This window comes from Lepisma saccharinum, assembly GCF_977018435.1.
Source record: "Lepisma saccharinum chromosome 12 unlocalized genomic scaffold, izLepSacc3.1 SUPER_12_unloc_1, whole genome shotgun sequence".
In the NCBI taxonomy this organism is placed as follows: domain Eukaryota; kingdom Metazoa; phylum Arthropoda; class Insecta; order Zygentoma; family Lepismatidae; genus Lepisma; species Lepisma saccharinum.
Window position 1 is genome coordinate 13,448,333 of NW_028142891.1, and position 19,900 is coordinate 13,468,232.

Genomic DNA, 19,900 nt, shown 5'->3' on the forward strand with positions numbered 1-19,900 from the left:
CACAGTTATTACATTTTTGGAGGAAAATGATATTTCCATTGGAAAATGCTGTGGGCAGGGATATGATGGAGCAGCTGTAATGAGAGGAAAATACAATGGCTTGCAGGCTAAAATTAAACAAAAGTCGCATAATGCAGAATATGTACACTGTGCTACTCATAATAATAAATAATAATAAATACTAATAAATTTTCTTTATTCAGAGGGCAATTTCAGCCAAGGGCTGCTCTGCCACCTAACCCTTGTCAATATGAGAATACATATGAGATGATTATAAACTTATGGAGCAGTAAGCTTAACGTAAAATAATAATAATAATAATAATAATAATAAAAATAAAAAATGAAGAAAGAAAAAAATACATAGGAATTAGTTGCAAAAAAAAAAAGTGTCACTAGAAATAAAAAAGACAATAGTAATAATAATACAATTCCTTATAGTGAGTGACTTGATACCTTCAGTATGTGCCCCGACTCTGCCATTGTTCCATTAACAGCAGATCTTTTATTTTACCTTTAAAATATAATGGGTTTTTTACACTAGCGATATTTGCAGGCAATGCATTCCATGCTTTGGGAGCTGAAAAGGAGAAAGAGGATTTGTAGGCCGTGGTAGAGTGATGGGGTAAATCGAAGTTGTTCCGCTTACGTGTAACATACTGATGGATTTCCCTACGGGAATGCATCTTCTCAAACAGGTACCGCGGTTTACCTTCTGTCAGTATGCAGCGTATAGAACAGAGATAGTGCAACTTCCTTCTGTTTGCCATGGTAAGAACCTGATTATTATTTAAGAATGGAAGAATATGATCGGATCTTTTTGCTTGAAAAATGTATCGGAAGCAGGCATTTTGCACCATTTGTATTTTTTTACTGAGCTTTTGTGAGAGATGAGGGCCGTAAACATTATCACAATAGTCGAACAATGGGTAGATTAATGCTTGGATGAGTCTTAGCTTGCATTCCGCAGGGAGGAAGTCACGGAAACGATTCAGATTCCTAAGTGTTCCATAAGCTTTCCTACATTGCGTCTTTACATGTTCTGTCCAATCAAAAATTTCGTCAAAAATCAGACCAAGATTTTTAGCAGTGTTATTCCTGACAATGGGCAAATTGTTTATTTTGAGCTCGAACTTAATATTTTTAATTAACGACCTTGAATAATTAGAACCAATGATTATGAAAGTGGATTTTTCTGGATTTATTTTAAGACCGTTAGATACACACCAGTTACTGACGCTGTTCAAGTCAGAATTTAGTGACTGAAGCTTATGTTCCAACGAAGCGTAATGATCTGAGAAATATAACTGGGTATCGTCTGCGTAAAAATGTGGAGTGAAGAATTTTATAACTTGCTGCAAATCTGCAGTGTAAAGGGTGAAGAGGAGGGGGCCTAATATCGATCCTTGCGGCACGCCTGCTTTCAGCGTTATAGGTTGAGACACGTGAGATGGTGAATTATGTAATACGACCCTTTGACGTCTGTTAAATAGATATGTTTGAAACCAGTTTAATGTTGAAGGAGAAAACTTGTAATATTTAAGTTTGGCTAATAATAAGGCATGCTGCACAGTGTCAAAAGCCTTACTGAGATCCAGAAGTACTAAAATAGTGACTTGCTGTTTATCAATGGCATAGAATATATCATCCACAACTTTAGCAAGAGCAGTGGCTGTGCTGTGTTTCTCACGAAATCCGGATTGCAGCTGGGGCAGTAAATTATTCGTGTTAACGTAGTTTAACGTCTGCGAATGCACTATTTTCTCGAGTACTTTAGATAGCACAGGCAAAAGACTGATAGGCCTAAAGTCATTGTAAGAAGTGGCGATCTGCTTTTTCTGAAGTGGCAGGATTCGTGCTTCTTTCCACATTTCAGGAAAGATGCCATTGGAAAGAGAGGAGTTAATGACGTGCGTTAGCGGAGATATAACATAAGGCAAAGAAAGTTTGAGCATTTTAGTGCTGATACCATCTACTCCAAAACTATTTGAGCGTATGCTATAAATAGTTCTATGTACATATGTTTCAGTTACCTCAGTAAAGTTAAAATACTGTTCAGCGGTGGAACAGGTTTTGTTCTCGAAATGCTATATTTGCTGAGCCTTAAGTGGAGGAGGAATTTCAGATTCATTGCAAATTTTACCAAAATGGTCATTAACAGCATCTAAATCTTCAGTGGTACTTATGAGAGGGAATGTATTATCGTGAGACTTTTTATTGTTAACAATACCCAATTGTTTCAACTCATTCCATGTTTCTCTCCGGTTTAAATTTTTCCCGCCAAATTTGAAGGTAAGATAACATTTCTTTTCTTGTCTTATGACAGTTGTTGTAAAGTTCCGGAGTTCTTTATATTGTTGCCAGTCGCTTGGATTGTTCGAACGTTTGAACTTTCGTAGCGCGTTATCTCTGATTCTCATCAACAATTTAACATTACTGGTGATCCACGGTACATTTTTCTTATTGTGCTTTACGATTTTTAGAGGTGCGTGCGTGTCAAAAACATTTTGTATATTTGAGGTCAAAAACTCCACTTTATTATTAACATCATTAAGTGAGTAAAGCTTTGACCAATCTACATCAGTTATATCTTTTGCAAAAACTTCTTCGTTGAAGGTATTAAAATTTCTACAATAAACGTAACTCGCTTGAGGTTCCGGTTTCTGCAACAAGAAATCAGCGTACGCAACGCAGTGATCTGATTTACCGATTGGGACAGTGACGTCAGTTTTAAACAGTAATTCTGTATTGTCAACGGCTATGATGTCAAGGAGCGTTTTACTTTTTTCGGTGATACGGGTTGGTTTATTAACTATTTGCGTTAGACCAAATGAATCAAAAATCGATCTTAAAAACCGTGTTTCTGGTTTATTCGGGGTGAGATAATCGCAGTCTACATCTCCTAACAGGAAGAGATTATCAACTAGTGGATAGATTTCGGACATTAATTCTTCGAACAATGTAAGTTTTGTGTACGGGACATTGGGCGGTCTGTATATGGAACATACGCCAAACTGTTTATTCATGTACTTCAGAATCAAAGTTAATGTTTCGATGCCTTCAGTATTTACTTTCGTCTCTATTGTTTGGACAGTTAAGTTAGATTTATGAAAAACTACAATTCCGCCACAGTTTTTCTTGGTTCTATTTTTTGTTAGCGTTTCATAACCCTGTATACTAATTAGAGATAGTGGTGTTCCGTCCTTTATCCAGCTTTCTGTAATGACAATCAAATCGAAGTCTCCCTCTTTTACAACAAGCCGTAGTTCGTCCATTTTCGGAACTAGCGATCTGACATTCGCGAGAGCGACACGGAAAAATGAGTCATTGCTTGGCCCTCCCCTTCCCCTTCCCAGCAGCTGGTCATTACCTCGGGGGTTAACGGGAACCGTCCTCACATTTGAGCCCTTGCAAGGAATGCAGTGAAAATCTTTGGATGTTTTCAGGCTTACCAACTATTGAATACTTGCTATTAAAGAGTAAAGGCTTACCTTGTCTCGTGGAACAAATGACAGGTCGGGTAACTCGATTACTCAACGATTCTGTAAAGGTAGAGAAATCGCTTCCTTTTATGATCTTATCAATGAAATATGTTTTTTTAGCAAAAGTCTACCAAGATGAAAAGCACAAAGAGAAAGTACAACAGGAAACTGTATTGTCAACATAACTCTTAAAAAGCTATGTCCTACTAGATGGTCGTCTAGATTTCATTCCTTGCTGGAAATTCAAGTCAATTTCCATTTAATCTTAAACTGCTTGTCAACACTCATCGTAACGTCAAAGAAAAATGTAGAAATAGCCGAAGCATCTGCATTATGAAAGAAAATGTCTTCATTCCACTTCGTCTTACTGCTTGTATTCGAAAGCAAAGTCTTGGAACATGTAAATGTTGTTTCCAAAACTTTACAAAATCCCAACATATTCCTTGATGAGGCATGCAGCCTTCTAGAAAAGTCTGTTCGTGGTCTTAACGAGCTTCGGAATAATTTTGGGGTGTTTGAAAATGAAGCTAAAGAAATGGCCAGAAGGTGGCAAATAGAAACTTCAATTTCTACAAAACGGAAAAGAAAAGTGAAAAACTTCTTTGTCGAACTGACAGAAGATGTTGGCTTTATTGACCCATTGGATTCTTTTAAAGTAAAGATTTTCTAAAGTGCTTTGGATATTCTAGTTAATCAAGTCAACAATAGATTTCAGAGTATGAAACAAATTGAAGAAAACTTCAACTTTTTAAGCCCCACTTCCCTAATCGAAAATAGCGACAGACAGTTAGTAGAATCTGCTACTAAGTTCTGGGAGAAATATGAAGAAGATGTATCTTGCACTATAGCTACAGAAATTGCTTGTTTTCGGAATGTAGTGTCAACTGAAATCAAAAAAAGGAACACGTCGAACATCAGCAAACTTGCAGAATTCCTCTTGATAGAAAAAAAAATTGTGGCTAGTTGTATTCCTGATGTAAGCACTGCTTATATGCTATATCTGACACTACCCGTGACGTCATCATCAGCTAAGAGGTCCTTCTCCAAGCTAAAATTGATCAAAAATTACTTGAGCACAATGACAAGATTGAGATTGAGTGGACTGGCACTTTTAAGCATCGAAAGTGATCCATGTTCGAAAACTGTACTTGACCAAATTAGCGCAAGAATTTTCTTCCCTCAAAAAATGCAGAGGACTAGTAATGGGCATTTAACAATATCGTAATTTTTGTAGTATAGTGTACTTTCATATGTAATTATAATACATAAGTTTTACAGTTTGGCTGTTGTCTTAATCTTTCGTACCAGCTTGTACACTGATTCAAATTACATCTATATATTTTCATATTTGTATGCACTGAATGTACATGTAGGTGTGAATTATATTTTAGAAAGGAAAGCGTTAAAAAAACAACCTAGTAGGGGCATACAACTGAAAGTTGGGGGGGGGGGAGCGCAGAGCATGTTAGTTACGCCACTGAATGGGGTCCACTCCCTCATTGCAACTAAGGTATAACTAACAATATAACTGTAATGTAAGGAGACTAAAATATTCTTAGGTTAAAAGCTGAGGCTGTAAAGGGGCACTCAGCACAAACATGGACAAAACATAGGATAACACACACACAGTCCTACAACGATTACACTGGCTGTAGGTCCAGACTTCAGAGCCTCGATAGTCTGCAAAATGCAGTCCAGGGTGCACTATGTGGAAGTGAGGCTGACAATTGGGTGCACCCCTTACAACTCACAACTGATTTTTTTTTTTTTTAAATGAGTTGAACTTGAAAATTCATTTGTCTATCCCTGGAAATTGTGACAAGTTTTCTCTTGCGACATCGCAATTACGCATATCTGAATATTACGCAATACAAAATACGTCACTGCTCTGCCCCAGCTTCTGCGACCTGGTACCCTCCGCATCCTTCTTTTGTTTATGACAGTAAGAAGCAAGAAGTCACAGATAGAGGCCATTGCTGTGCCACCTCAGTTGATTTTTCCTCCTCTGAGTGAAAGTGAAATCAATGACCGGCCGATGCTTATACGCGCAACACACACTAGTCAGCGATTCCTGCACTTGAGTTCGTCAAGGGGGGAATGTTGGGCATGCTTACAAATTGAACTTGATTGTAATAAATTTTTGCGATTTCCTTCAAATATCAAAATGTATTACACTCGTTTGGTGAAGCTTCTCAATTTTTGATCTAGTTCTCTGAATTGCCACCAGATGGTAGCTTTGCTTGCCTTGCTTTTGACTTTAGCTCCCTCCTTTCGATACTACCTTTGCACGTCAAAAGTTAACTATTTTTTTCCTTTCCACACTTGGCCAGGAACATAGAGACTGGGAACAACGTGCTGCAACAGCTGCTCGATCGTGCGTACGTGCCTTCACGTTAACATGCATGACCTCTTGAATTGCTGAGGAGGAAGTCGGATCGCCATATGCAATCTGCATAAATGAACGTGCATCTAATTACATTGTTAGCAGGATATGGACGTTTATGATGAAAGGAATAGGTTTGTGGTAAAGCAAAATTGCATAAGAATACAGGTATGTTGGAAATTGATTCTTATTTGAACGCATTGATAATTGGCCGAGTGCGAAAAAGTGCAACATAAAGTGAACTTGACTTAATCGTTCGTTCCCTTGTTCTTTCGCACGATAAAAAAAATGCTAAGCAAATAGACTGTGAATTGTAGCTAAACCAGAGCGTATAGAAGGAGAAGTGGGCACACTCTGCGACTTTCCCATAGCGGGTGGCGGACCAATGAACTAATGGCGCTGGTGTCGCATTCTGCTGTAGCTTGCTACCAGCACGCGCAACAAGAACGTGAATGAGAAACAAAGATGTCGTCATGTTTTGTGCCGGGTTGTATATCGGGTTACAGTGGAAAGGTAGGCGTTTTTTTCGGTACCGAAAGACAAGATGCAGTTAATGAAATGGACTAAAGCTATTCCGCGAAAGGATAGAGATCTGAGTTCCACTAGCTAGGTTTGTGATCTGCATTTCGCCCGAGAGTGGATAATAAAAGAAGATTGTTCCAAGTGAAAGGTGAACAAGTGAAAATACCCAGAGTACAATGGAAACTGAAAGCTCAAGCCATTCCTCATATTTCCCCAAATGTGCCCAAATATTTGTCCACTCTCAGGAAAGCACGTAAAGAACCTGCCAACAGACAAGCTGACTCAACTAAGAGAGAAAAGAATCCACATCATGAGAAATCAGCAGGAGCAAGTGGTAAGCAAAATGCATGTAATGTTATCAGTACACCTTGCCCTTCAACTTCTGAGAAAAAATCTGACTCAGTAAATTCAATTAAACGAATAGAATCTTTAAAACGTCAATTGAAAAACATGAATCGCAAATTAAAGCGATATGAAATAAATCTTTCCTCAGCCAAATCTAGGATATATTTATTAGAAAGGCAAGTGAAATCAATGGCATGCCAATGCAAAGGATATAATAATAAATTCCTCAACAAAAAGCAGAAGATGGTTATAGATTGTATGCTAAAAAAGTGCCATGTGAAGTCCTCGAAAGGTATGAAGTATAGTCAGGAGTTTATTTTAGAGTTTATTATTAAAAATAAAATCCCATAAGGGTTACAAGCATTGTTTAAAGTATGATTTATTGCCTCTTCCATCGTAGCAAAATTTAAGAAAACTTATTAAAGGGCTGAAGTGTACATACGGCCTAAATCCACATGCCATAAATGCAATAAGTGACTGTTACAAAAATGAAACGGACGATAACAAGAGGTATGGAATTGTGGTTTTTGATGAAGTCAAACTTAGCTCTTCTCTTAAAGTGGATGGATTTGTTGACTTTGGAACAAAACTCCAGATTCAAAAAACTATTTTAGCAAATCATGCCCTGGTTTTTATGTTTATACCTTTTATATACGATTGGGTACAGCCTGTTGCTATTTATGCAAGTCGAAATTCCACTCCTGCAGAAATACTTTTAAAATATTTATCCAAGTAGTTCTTTAATTGGAAAAAGCAGGTGCTAATATTGTCGGCTTTATGTGTGACGGCAGCTCAACAAATAAAAAGGCTTGGAAATCATTAGGAATAAACAAAAAAAACAACCATTTATCTTAAATCCTGCCGATGACAATAGGAAAATATGGGCTTTTTCAGATTTCGTTCACATACTGAAATGTATAAGGAATCACTTTCACGACAAAATACCATTGCTTTATGAAGGAAGTCCCATCAATTTTGACTGCTATCATAAAGTTTATGATGCAGACACAGACCAGTCCACGGGTGTCTTAGAGTATGTCCTAAAATAACATCCACACATTTAGACCCGTCGCCGTTCCAGAGGATGAATGCCAGATTGGCATTTCAGCTTTTCAGCAGAAGCGTAGCGGATGGAATTAGATTTTTTCGACAGACCAATAGTTCGGCTGATTTGAGCGGCAGTGAGCACACAGAAAAGTTTACAAGAGATTTAAACGACGTTAGTGACGCTTTGAATTCTCAAATCCCTTCCAACGCCTTATACAATGGTTCAAGGTCTTACATACTCTTGTGCAATTTTCTAATCACATTAAAAACAACTGATAATACCTTTGCATCCGACAGGACCACGGAATCGCTAGTAATTTCTTTGCAGAGTTCTTTGCAACTGAGTGAATGGCTGTGGGACAAAGCCTACGAACATGTGTTAACAGGGGAATTAAGCCAAGATCCCCTTGAGCGACATTTTGGAATTTTACGTTCCTTAAGCTGTGACAACCATCCCTCGACCATAGACTTCTTCCATTTGCATTTGTTGCAATGTATTTATGTCCCAGTTAAACAGGATCTATCTTTGTCTGCAAACTGCGAGGTCAGAAGTGATGTGCCACTCATCTCGTTCGTCAGTCAGTTGTGCCTATTACCAAAAAAACAAGAGAAAAGCAATAAGGAACTGAAATCTTCAATTCAAAATTGCATTAAAGATAAATTTGGAACTCCTGCTGAATACTCCTATCAATGTTGGGAAAGTGACGTACGCATTGCAGATGAAGCTTCGATTAATTATGTTGCAACGGAAAGATCCTTAGTATATTATTTGGCAGGTTACATAATAAAACACTCTCATAAATTTATTTTGTGCCAACAATGCATCAGTTCTCTTCGCAGTCATAACACACAAACATCAGGAGATGCGGCCTTCGCGTAAATACGAGATTACGGATCGAAGAACGACACGTCGTTTCTCATTCATCCATCAAACAGCATTCTCAACATCCTCCTGCATGTTGAAAGGGCAATCAAAAGTAAACTGTGTTTGGCAAATACAATGTGGAGAGACTTATTTTTTGACTGTCTCAATGCCATAGAAAATATCCCTGTTCCATCTTCAGAAATAGGTTGCTGTGATGAACACTCCAGAGACATTATTCCCAAAGTAGTGCTACATTATATAAAATGCAGATTCTTCTTCCGGACAAAAGAAATTCGTAAGGACCTACAGTCAACATCATCCCGGAAACTTTCCAAGGTGTCGAACAACTAGCTTTGGTGAGTACCTATACATATCATTATTCATTTTACTATTAATTATCGTTTCCGTTAACCCATCCGCATACCTAGTCGTCGATTCGACGGCCCGACTTGAAGTTTGCTTGCCATACCTAGCTGTCGAATCGACGGCCTCCCGATTTTCATCACCTAGTTTCTTCTTTTGCTCATAGATGGCAGAGGTTGTATGATCTGTTGAATCTGTGACGCCTATGTTTGTGATGCTAAATTTTTCATACCGATTCAAGCTTGCTTTCTTCAGTAATTTCTCATATAAACAAACCTTCGTTTGTTACGTCTTGGAAACATGTCGCGAAGATGATTTGTTGAAGATTCGTTGATAGAAGATTTGCTTTTTGATAGTGACGAAGATGAAAATGTGGATTTTGATGACGGGAATGAAGAGAGTGATTCTTGTAGCATTAGTGAAAGTGAAAGTGGTCCCTCTGGTGAAAGTAGTGAAAGTGAGGGGGAAATTGTTGAAACCCCCAAGAGAAGCAAGTTCGAAGACTGGAAATGGTCGGAATCGTGTCCCCAAAATGAAATACCAAAGAAATTACCATTTTCAGGTAAGCCTGGTGTAAATAACATTGCTCTGCGTTCATTAGGGAATTCTCCCAGAGCTTGCGATGTAGTGAAAAAGTTCCTTCAGGATGATTTATGGGCTAGTATATCTAGGGAAACGAACATCTATGCTCAAAGCAAAATAAAAAATGCAGAACTCAATGGTGATCAACAATCCAATAGTACTGAATCTAAATGGTTTGACACAACACCAGATGAAATATTAGCATTTATTTGTCTGTGTGTCCTTAAGTCCCAGGTAAAAAAAGAAAGCCTGCAAAGCTACTGGAGTACTAGAAAACTCTCAGAAACTCCATTTTTTGCTACTGTCATGCCATTCAAAAGATTTGTTTTGATCATAAGGTACTTATGAAACCTGTCTCATTGTTGTCTACCATGCATGATGACATAAATATGACAAACACAGGGAAGAAGAACAGAAAGACAAAAGAACCTATTTCGAAACCTATGGTAGTGATTGACTACAACAAGGGAATGGGTGGGGTTGATAGAATGGATCAGCAGCTGGCATCATTTCCAATCATGCGTCGTTACTTGAAGGCATATAAGAAAATATTTTTCTATATGTTAGACTTAAGCTTTCTACAATGCATATGTCATATAGAAGAAGATTAGGCCATCTATCAAGGGTTTCAAATTTAACGAATTCAGACTTCTGGTAATAGAGCAAATCTTGGAGGAACTTGCCCTGCCAGAATATGCCCGAAGAAGACGCCCTTCCGGAGACACAACTATGAGACTTCAGTGTGCCAATTGGGCACATTTCCCTAAGCAAATCCCTCCAAATGCTATAAAACAGAATCCATCAAGACAGTGCAAAGTGTGTTCTGCACAAAACAAGAAGTCAAGTAGCCGTTGGGAGTGTGAGAAATGTAAAGTTGCACTGCACATTAGGGCGTGTCATTTAAAGACGGAAAATTTTCTTTTGCGAATTTGCACAATGAGGGGTTCTGAAAATGTTATTGGACATGAGGAATCCAAATCTGCAATTATTTTTATGATTGGTTGATGATTAGCTTGGTAAATTGAGGTTTGTTTGAAATGCGCCAAAACAAAAGCCCAAAACTCGTATTTTAAAGCGAAGTTGAAGTTTGTAATCATTTTATATAAGCGAAAATATAAAGAAATTTTGTTTCCAGCTGTAACAACATATCATTACTTTATCTTATAACGTCCAATTATAGTAAAAAAAGAATAATATTCATTAGAATTAATAACAAGTTTCATCAAGTCCGGTTTTGATTCATTTCTTGACAAAAGCCGATGACCTGCTTCTTGGCCTCTGATGTAGCCCTCCCTTTTTTCCTGCAGCCTCCGTGACTTGTTTCACACATCTTTCAATCCCTTGACCATGACAAGGCCACTGAGGAACTTGCATTGGCTTGTGAATAAATTCCTTTATTTCTGTCATTTTGCATGTTAATGGAGGTTCATAAACTCCATGAAACCAGTCTATCAACTCCAATAAGTTTGAAGCAGAAGTGTTTATAGATGGTGTCTTCCTTGGACGTACTGAAAGATCTCCAAATGTATCATCATTGCCACCTCTTAAATCGATGATCTTTTGAATTCCAGCTCTCCTTTCTTCCTTATTATTTGAGCACAGCAGTGTCTGAATCAACGTTTCACTAAATGCATACCATGCTGAACACACCAACGATATATTCCACAATCAGCCTTAAATTCTCGAGATTTTTGCCTTTTAGGCCATGTTTGGAAACCCACAAGCGACAAAGTCTGTTTGCTGTTGTAAGCCACCTTGAATGGCTCACTGGTCCAATTTCAAGAAGTGCCAGATTATTGGGAAGTTTACCTGCTCTTATGGCCTGTGTAATTCTATATCCATATGCTTGATCGGTTGACAGATCCTTCAAAATACTGTCACTGAGTTCAATAACAGGTACTCCAATTGAAATTTTTGGAAATTTAGAATTAATATCAAGCTCTGTAGCTGCATCTAATATTTTAGCAATGTCACCTGTCCACTTGTTGCTTGACAAAGTCTTCCCATCAAGGGCTGTGAATAAATGGTGAAAAGGTAACTCGTTGGTGTGAAGAGCACAAACTAGGTAGTTAAGTTTGCGGCCTAGTTTGACTTCAACCCAGTGCATGGTGCAACCTTCCCAGCCGGTATTATTATTTGTTGAATCACCTCCAATTGCTTGTATTGTTTTATCAATACTTTTCTCTTTCATAAAATTCAGTAAATTGTCAGCAATTATTTCAGATGGTTTTTCATTCTTTGAGCTTTTCTCTGGTGTAAAGTGATAAAGATATCTCCCACCTGGCTCACTACAAACTGAATAATGTTGTTCTTTCATAGTACTGGGAAACTGCTCCTCTGAATGTTCAGCCTTCAGCATAACTTTAGTTGAATCTTCACGACCATCGAAAAATATGCAATCAATTTGACCCTTCTCACAAATTTCTTCAAATTCATTGTCTAATGATGACATCAATTTCTCCTGCGCTCTCTTTACTTTATTGTGGTCAACAACAAGTTACGTGTTTTCTTCAGTGATCAAGCCGATATCAATAAATGCAGCGGTGGTAATTGCAGCTGTGGCACGAAGACCAACAACGTATCTAATGTATTGTACTGTTTCTCTCCATTAGAAGTTGAAGGAGCTGCTAAATCATAATTTGATTCACTTCCATCTTCTGTATCAGATTCTTCTTCCTCATTTCCAACCCCAGAGGAACATTCTTCATGTGATGGAAGTGAAGAAGTCTGCAAGCACTCCTTTTTATATTCAGCAAGTCTTGTTCTCTCAACTTCTTCTCGCTTTTGCTTCTTTATCAGTCTGTTATGTTCTGGAAAATCTGGAAAAGCAATTTGGTGTGGTCCAATAGAACCAATCTTGTTTCTCTGGCCTTTAATGAAAGCAAGTTCTTTCACTGGGATCTTCTTGTCAATTAATGTGAGCTTGTTTTGTGCAATCTGTAGCACAGACAAATTCAGAGCACATAATGATTTCACATTTGCAATTGAGAATGTCAAAGAGCTTGTCAAGTTTTGAAGCAAAGGCTTCTTTAATATCCAAGAGATATGTTTTTTGCTTGCTCCCAAATTTCCTGAATCTTTGATAATACTGTAACTCTTGAATTCACAACAGGGAAAACAAAAGAACAGTTTGCTCGTTCCCATTTTTCAAGTACTTTAGGATCTCGTAGGCAATGTCTTTTGCAACACTGGCAGCTGCATAGTTTCTCATATCCTCACTACTTTGTTCTCTCAGCAACAGTCCATATCTTAACACGTCTCGCAAAGTTGGTAATTCAGAAGGCACTTCCAATAAGGTTGCTCATATGTTTTAATGTTCCCTGTCTTGTTCTCTTCTTTGTAGTCATAGTTATCACTGGTTGTAGAAAGCAAAAAAAGATATCACATATCTGCCACGCCACAGCCACACTGTCATTGACACAGTTGACACCGATTGCAACTCTCAGAATGGAAATTCTTCAGTCTCTCGTGGAAAAAAAGCAGTATAATATTAATATTAATAGTACAAAATATAACATAATAATAGTAAAATATTAATAGTACAGATAACTACAATACATATATAAGAGAACTACAAAAACTTGTAATCAATTTTAGGCACTTATCAACATCTGTTTTCATGAAAATTTGGAAATAACCCATACGTTTAAATGACAGAAAAATTTAAAAAATGTTAAAAAGTAGGAACTTTTAACATAGATATTTACCAAGCAAGACCTAAATATTTACAAGTAACCAAAATATATTTCAAATTACCTAATCATACCACAACTTTTTAACACCCCTCAAATCAGGATTTTTAAAGATGAAAAATTCAACACGCCCTACTGCACATGCCGGAATGTTTCAAGCTATACCACACAAAGCAGAACTATTAGGTAATTTATATTAGATTTACAATTAATTTGTTTATTCTAACATGTACTAATGGTCTTCCACTGTAACAATCTAAAATTTCATGTAAATTACTTGAATAGTTTTTAAGAAATTTAAAGTTCCGTACTGTCCTTCAACTTCCGTGGCAGGAGGCCGGAATTAAATGGTATTTCACAGGAAAAAATATTGAAATGAAATGGTATTCGGATGGGTTAAATAAATCCTGTAATTTCACTTCAGAAATTATTAAATATGTATTTCAAATGTTACGAGTGCTTTGAATTAAAATTGTGTGGCGTACTGTAATAATTTACAACAAGTGTTACTTGGTTACATTGCTGGGCTAATCGAGCGGGCCAGCAGAGTTCAACACTAGAGTCACCTCGCGGCGGAACCACGCAACTACGTCAAGTGTACACACTTCCCCTTCTATACGCTCTGGCTAAACTATTGCGTGCCCTTGTTCCCGCGAACTATGAAAACTATCTCTGAAGTGCCAAAAAAAACTTCTGCGAAGAGTACAATGCGTAAAATATAATTGCATGCACACGTCTTATTCTAAAAACAAAAGAATTAACAAGCAATTTTTGAAAGTACATGCAAAATGCATGAGCAAATATTCAAGCATTTGTCAAACATGTTGAGACTTTGTGTGAAGTTTACATAACAAATACGTGCAGGCAGTATGACGTAGTTCAATACAGACAAAAGCTTTCTTAACCTAAATTTTCGATTAACCGCATTAATCACCTCCAAGTAGCATTAATGAGTATTTCATATAAATATAATCATTGATATGAGCAAATGTATATTTGTTGTTCCAGACACACATGAATTCTAAAGTGCAATTGTTACAAGAACATTCTAGTCTTTGCGACATAGTAAGAATGCAAATATTCTAGTAATTACTTAATTGTCAGCTGCATGTACATAAATTTGAGTCCGCGCATGTTATGCATTTTGTGATGTTTAAATATGATGCTGTTTAATGCGATATGAATATACAAAATACTAAAATACGCAAGAATGGTAAATGAAATTGTCCCTACTTGGTGATTCAAATGCATGTTTAAAAAAAGTTGTTAAGCATTTTGTAAAAACAACTACGTAAAATAAAATGTGTTGTTCTTGTTAATGAATTTCTGTTATCTTATTGAAAAACAACATAAAAGAAACTTGAGTACATCAGTAGTTGGTTGCGCATGTTCTTAGGCTTCATTATGCATATAGTGCTTTCTCTGAGTGGCAATTAGGTACTCACGCACCACATGCAACGAAACTGGTTCATTAAGTGGTACTTGCGTCCCTTCGTTTGCCGAGACATATTTCTGTGTACGAATACAACGCACACACGTTTACTTTACAGAATAAGTATAGAGTGATACACATAATGAAAGTTACTTATAATGTAGAAAGACAATAAGAAGTTTTTGTACTTTTAGGTATACATTTAAGGTATTTTCGATCTGTGTGAGAGGCAGGTTTTGGCTCTGCCCCTTTGTTTACGCATCTTTTCTTTGTTTTTACTTGCATATCCTTACAAAGCTTGACTCGACCCATGTTTCATTGGCTTGTTAAGGAGTAACATACATTTTTGTGATTTACTTGTCTTAGTTCTTGAACCGATTTCTACCTTGGCCCCCCTTGTGTGCATTTCCTATTATCCTCCTTTTTGGGTTAGGTTCGTAAAATGGAGCAGGACGTCACAAGGTTACCAGCCCCGCTGTATAGATGACTTCGCCGAGTCAAGAATGTGACAATTGGGAAGAGGTCACGAAGCTGCACACACAGGTGGATAGGACCAATACATTCCGATATGAAGTTCTGGTTTGGGCAGCGTTTGGACGACTAGAAGGCACCTGTTCGTGAGTCGATACTTCAGCAGCAGTTTTGTCCACCAGCCCCTATTGACTCTGGAAAAGTCGTGGTAACGAGATAGAGGACTCGCAACAGAGAAATTGAGGTATGTAGTGAGGAACAGTGTGTTATTGTGAATTGCGTGTCAGAAGGGATCTTGTTAATGAATTGGAATACGAACGTTGAATTTGAACAGAATCGGAGGGGGAGTGTTACCCCAGTCGCAATCTTTTGACGTTACTTGCCTTTGAGTGAAAATGAAACAGAACTGGGTTAGTAACCAATATTTTAAAAGTGACGTTGTTTTCCCTGTTTCATCATTTTGGGTCAATAGCGACTAGATAAGTTAAAAAAGGGTTACGGGGCTAACTTAACGGACAATTCAGAGCATCAAATAAATGTGTGTGTGTATATTATTCTATTACATTTTTAGCAAGTTGTAAAAACAAAAAGGACATACGTTCTTAACTTTATGTCACCAAACATTCCTGGTGCTAATGTCATAGTTGAAAGAGGGATTGTTTGCAAATAATGAGAATTAAAAGAAACTAAGCATGCATGTATATTTTACGGTCATGTTGATCACCAGCTAAATGTTGTTGTTAGTTTTGCACTTAAGAATTATGTGGACGCCAGACGTCGATCAATGAATTTATTATTGTAATTAACACAAAGTTTTTATACATGTGTTTGGATCGGGAACCAAGCTTCGTTCATAGGTTCGCCGAAATAAATGAACAATTAACTGTTAAAACGTAGTACCTTCTTGACTACTTTATGGTTAGATCAACGCCAATCATAATTTCCGATCATATTAGGTAATTCCCTAGGTGTGAAGAATGATTTGAGTACATACGCCTTTTTGACGCAGTCTGTAATTGGCGTAAAAGACGTGTGATGGCAATGTTTACGACAACTTGTTAACAGGGGTATTTCAGAATAAAGTGACCCTGCACACGAAGGGATAAGTTGGATCTCTATAAGAGACCACGTTTCAATTAGCTTCAAACCTTAAATAACTTTTGTACACCGGGCAGTTGGGTTTTGTTGGAAAGATCGATACTACGTCCTGTGGGTTACCTTCCTATTAATTTTAGATTACGTAGTTTTTTTCGTTATTATCACTTCCTCCACCTCCCACGTTACAAAATAATCTGACAAAAACAATTACTGATGCAGCTAAAAAAAAACCTTTGTTAATTCAAGTGCTCATCAGATGTGACTCTGTGTTGGTAACAGTGAGTCCAACATGTAAGAAGTGCATAGGTGTGCTAAACAATAAACAAAAGGAAACCTGACTATGCTTGTGAGACACACTGTCTCAGATCACAACTGATATGTTTCTCATTTTTATCAATATATGTCAGGGGAATTCAGTCTTGCATTCCTATGGATACTCTCAAACCCAGGAGAGTGACTCTCAGTCAGTGCGTAGAAACAAGATGGCGGAGCATATGCAGTGCTTCATTCCGTCCATCACCTTGCATTACAGCAAATCTTTGTTTTAATCAAAATATCATCATTTCTTATCAGCGAGTGTCATTCCGCAAACATCCGAGTTGAATCAACCGAATGGAACACAAACATGATGGTCCTCTACTCCAGAGGCAAGGGTTTGCACTGAACGCGACGTGCTGGAAGTAAGCTCATTTTCTTTCACGTGCATCGTGCAAAATTAGACAGATTCATCTCAGTTGAACAGACATACACATTTGGTCTATCAGTGCTGTACCCACATTTTGGTACATCAGGGCCGCCCGCATACAGAACATTTGGTCCACAGTGCTGAAACACACACCTGATTTTTGCAAATGCAGTAACACCAAGAAATGTTAATTCTTGCAAAAATGTTTTTAGGAATGTGTGCCATGTTCTAAACACATCTTTCATGAATTGGAAATTATGAAATAATGTGAATTAGGCATACAATGCGAATTTATTTATTTATTTATTTATTTATTTACTCAGAGTTTCAGATACAGTCTTATTTGGCCATTTTACACTGAAACAACATAAAGTAGAAACAAATAATAACAAAAGATAAAAAACAATAACAAGATGGGATAGATTTACATGTTCTTCGTCAGTAATATACAAAAGTTACGTTCTGGAAGGAATATATCTACATTCAGGGGAAGTTTGTTGTAGATTTCTGGGAGCCTGTAAAACAAGGAGCGTTGTAGAAGGGATAGCCTAGTGGTTGGGTTGTGGAAGAGTTGCAGGTTGCGCGTTAGCTTTTGGGGTACCCTAAGTGAGAATTCACTGATTAGGAGATCTGTTCTGATTTTGCCATTTATTATTTTGTATAAAAATTTCATGTCAGCTAGATCACGACGAAAGGATGGACCGTGAATATTCAGAGCAGCCATGGTGTCTGATTTGGATACATGTCGAAAGGAAGGTATTCTATGGCGAACAATTGCAAGAAAGAAACTGAGAACAGAATCTATTCTGGTGAGATTGGTTTTTGAGGCCATTGCCCAAATTGGGGAACAGTATTCAAGGATGGGCGAGATGAAAGATTTAAAGAATAAAGCAAGAGATGATGGGTTTTGAATTTCGCTAAATCTGTATAGAAGACCGAGAAGGCGCATGGCTTTTTTAGTGGTAGCGATAATATGATAATTAAAAGTGAGTTTTTCATCCATGATAATACCTAGGTCCTTTTGGGTGGAAACGTTTTGGATTGGTTTGTTTTCAATAGTATAAGTAGACACCACTTTGTTCTTTTTTAGGGAATAAGTAAGGAAAGAGCATTTCTGAGGGTTTAGTTCTAAATTCCACTAACGACACCACTTAACAAGTTCTGTGAGAGCATTTTGAAGAATCATCATGTCATGATGCGATGAGATCTCCTTAAAGAGTTTACAATCATCCGCAAACAAAAGTATATTGATAGGGAGGGAGGACAGTTTTTCAGGGAGGTCATCCATGTACAGAAGGAATAGGAGCGGCCCTAAGACACTCCCCTGGGGAACTCCAGACAAAACGGGAAGAAAGTTAGAAGAGGTACCTGAAAGAACAACACGTTGTTCACGCTCATGGAGGTAGTCCTGGAGTAAAGAGAGAAATTTGCCATGGATTATGACCTTTTACATGAATTTCAACACATTTTTGATTTGATTTGGATTTTAAAATTTTGGGTGCATCAGCACTAAGGCTATTTTGCACTCGTCACATTATACGGGGTCCAGCCCCTTAACGTTACACATAACAACTCTAACGTCGCAGAACTAAAATCATAAAATATTAAAATATTCTGACTTTCGTTAAAAGCTGAGGCTGTAAAGGAGCACTCAGCACGAATAAGGACAACACAAACAAAATTATACTGGCCATGGGGCCAGTCGCCAGAGCCTCGTTAGTCTGCAGTCCAGGGTGTACTAGGTGGAAGTGAGGTTGACTATTGGGTGCATTATGTGGAAGGAGGACCCCTTACACCCCTTCAACACATTTTATACTTTTAAAAAAAATACCACCAAAATTCAAGCTTTTTTGCATTCCAGGCTATAAGAAATATAATTTTCTATATCTATGCACATTTTTCAAAAATTTCTTAACCAAAAAAAAAAAATTGTGGTGAGTGATATGCATGGAAAAATCTAGACAGCTACATGAAACTAAATGTAAATGGCTGTTCCCATTTCTTCTTTTTCTCTTTCCTTCCTTCATCAGAACACTGAGACCAAAGAGCCAGGGGTCGACAAGAGATCAAGTGTCACACGGGAACCGTAGCATCAGTATTTGTTGCAAGAGAAAAAATGGAAAATAACTTTCTCAAAAATCGGTTCCAGCACATGAAACTGTCACCAATAGATATAAGCCACTACAGTTACAATTTCAAAGCACAATAAAGCTATAATTTTAGATATATTGGTGTGCTTAAAAACATTTAAATTTGGGGCAAAATAACACTGAGAAGTTAAAAAAAGATAAATATTGGAAAGAAATAACACAAAAAAATCGAGTTCCTTACTTATGATTGATTGGGGTTATTTTATTTTACTTTTCTGCCACTTTTGGCTATGATGAAATTGAATTTTGAATTTGATTTTAAAGTTTTGGGTGCATCAGCACTTAGGCTATGTTGCAGCCGTTACATTATATTGGGGTCCAGCCCCTTATCGTTACAAATAACAACTCTAACGTTACATAACTAAAATCTTAAAATATTCTGACTTTCGGTAAAAGCTGAGGCTGTAAAGGAGCATTCAGCACAAATAAGGACAACAAAAACAAAATTAGGGGTGTAAGGGGTGCTCCTCCCATGTAGTGCAACCAATAGTCAACCTCACTTCCACATAGTACACCCTGGACTGCAGACTAACGAGGCTCTGGTGACTGGCCCCATGGCCAGTATAATTTTGTTTATGTTGTACTGTGTTTTGTCCTTGTTCGTGCTGAGTGCTCCTTTACAGACTCAGCTTTTAATGAAAGTCAGAAGATTTTAATATGTTATGATTTTAGATGTGCAACGTTAGATTTGTTATGAGTAACGATAAGGGGCGGGACACCGTATAATGTGACGGGTGCAAAATAGCCTTAGTGCTGGTAAAAAGGTAAAGGTAAAGTGCTCCTC

At 37.5% G+C, this 19,900-nt stretch overlaps 1 long non-coding RNA gene across 2 annotated transcripts in view; it reads right to left on the reverse strand.

Moving 5' to 3' along the window:
- Positions 1 to 19,900, reverse strand: part of LOC145982199 (uncharacterized) — a 77,674-nt gene that overhangs the window by 19,956 nt on the left and 37,818 nt on the right. The window contains exon 4 of one of the 2 annotated variants that reach the window (XR_014441030.1): positions 3,491 to 3,541. The exons of the other annotated variant lie outside the window; for it this stretch is intronic. This is a non-coding gene — a long non-coding RNA (uncharacterized LOC145982199). The remainder of the gene's footprint in view (positions 1 to 3,490; positions 3,542 to 19,900) is intronic. 2 annotated transcript variants of the gene reach the window in all.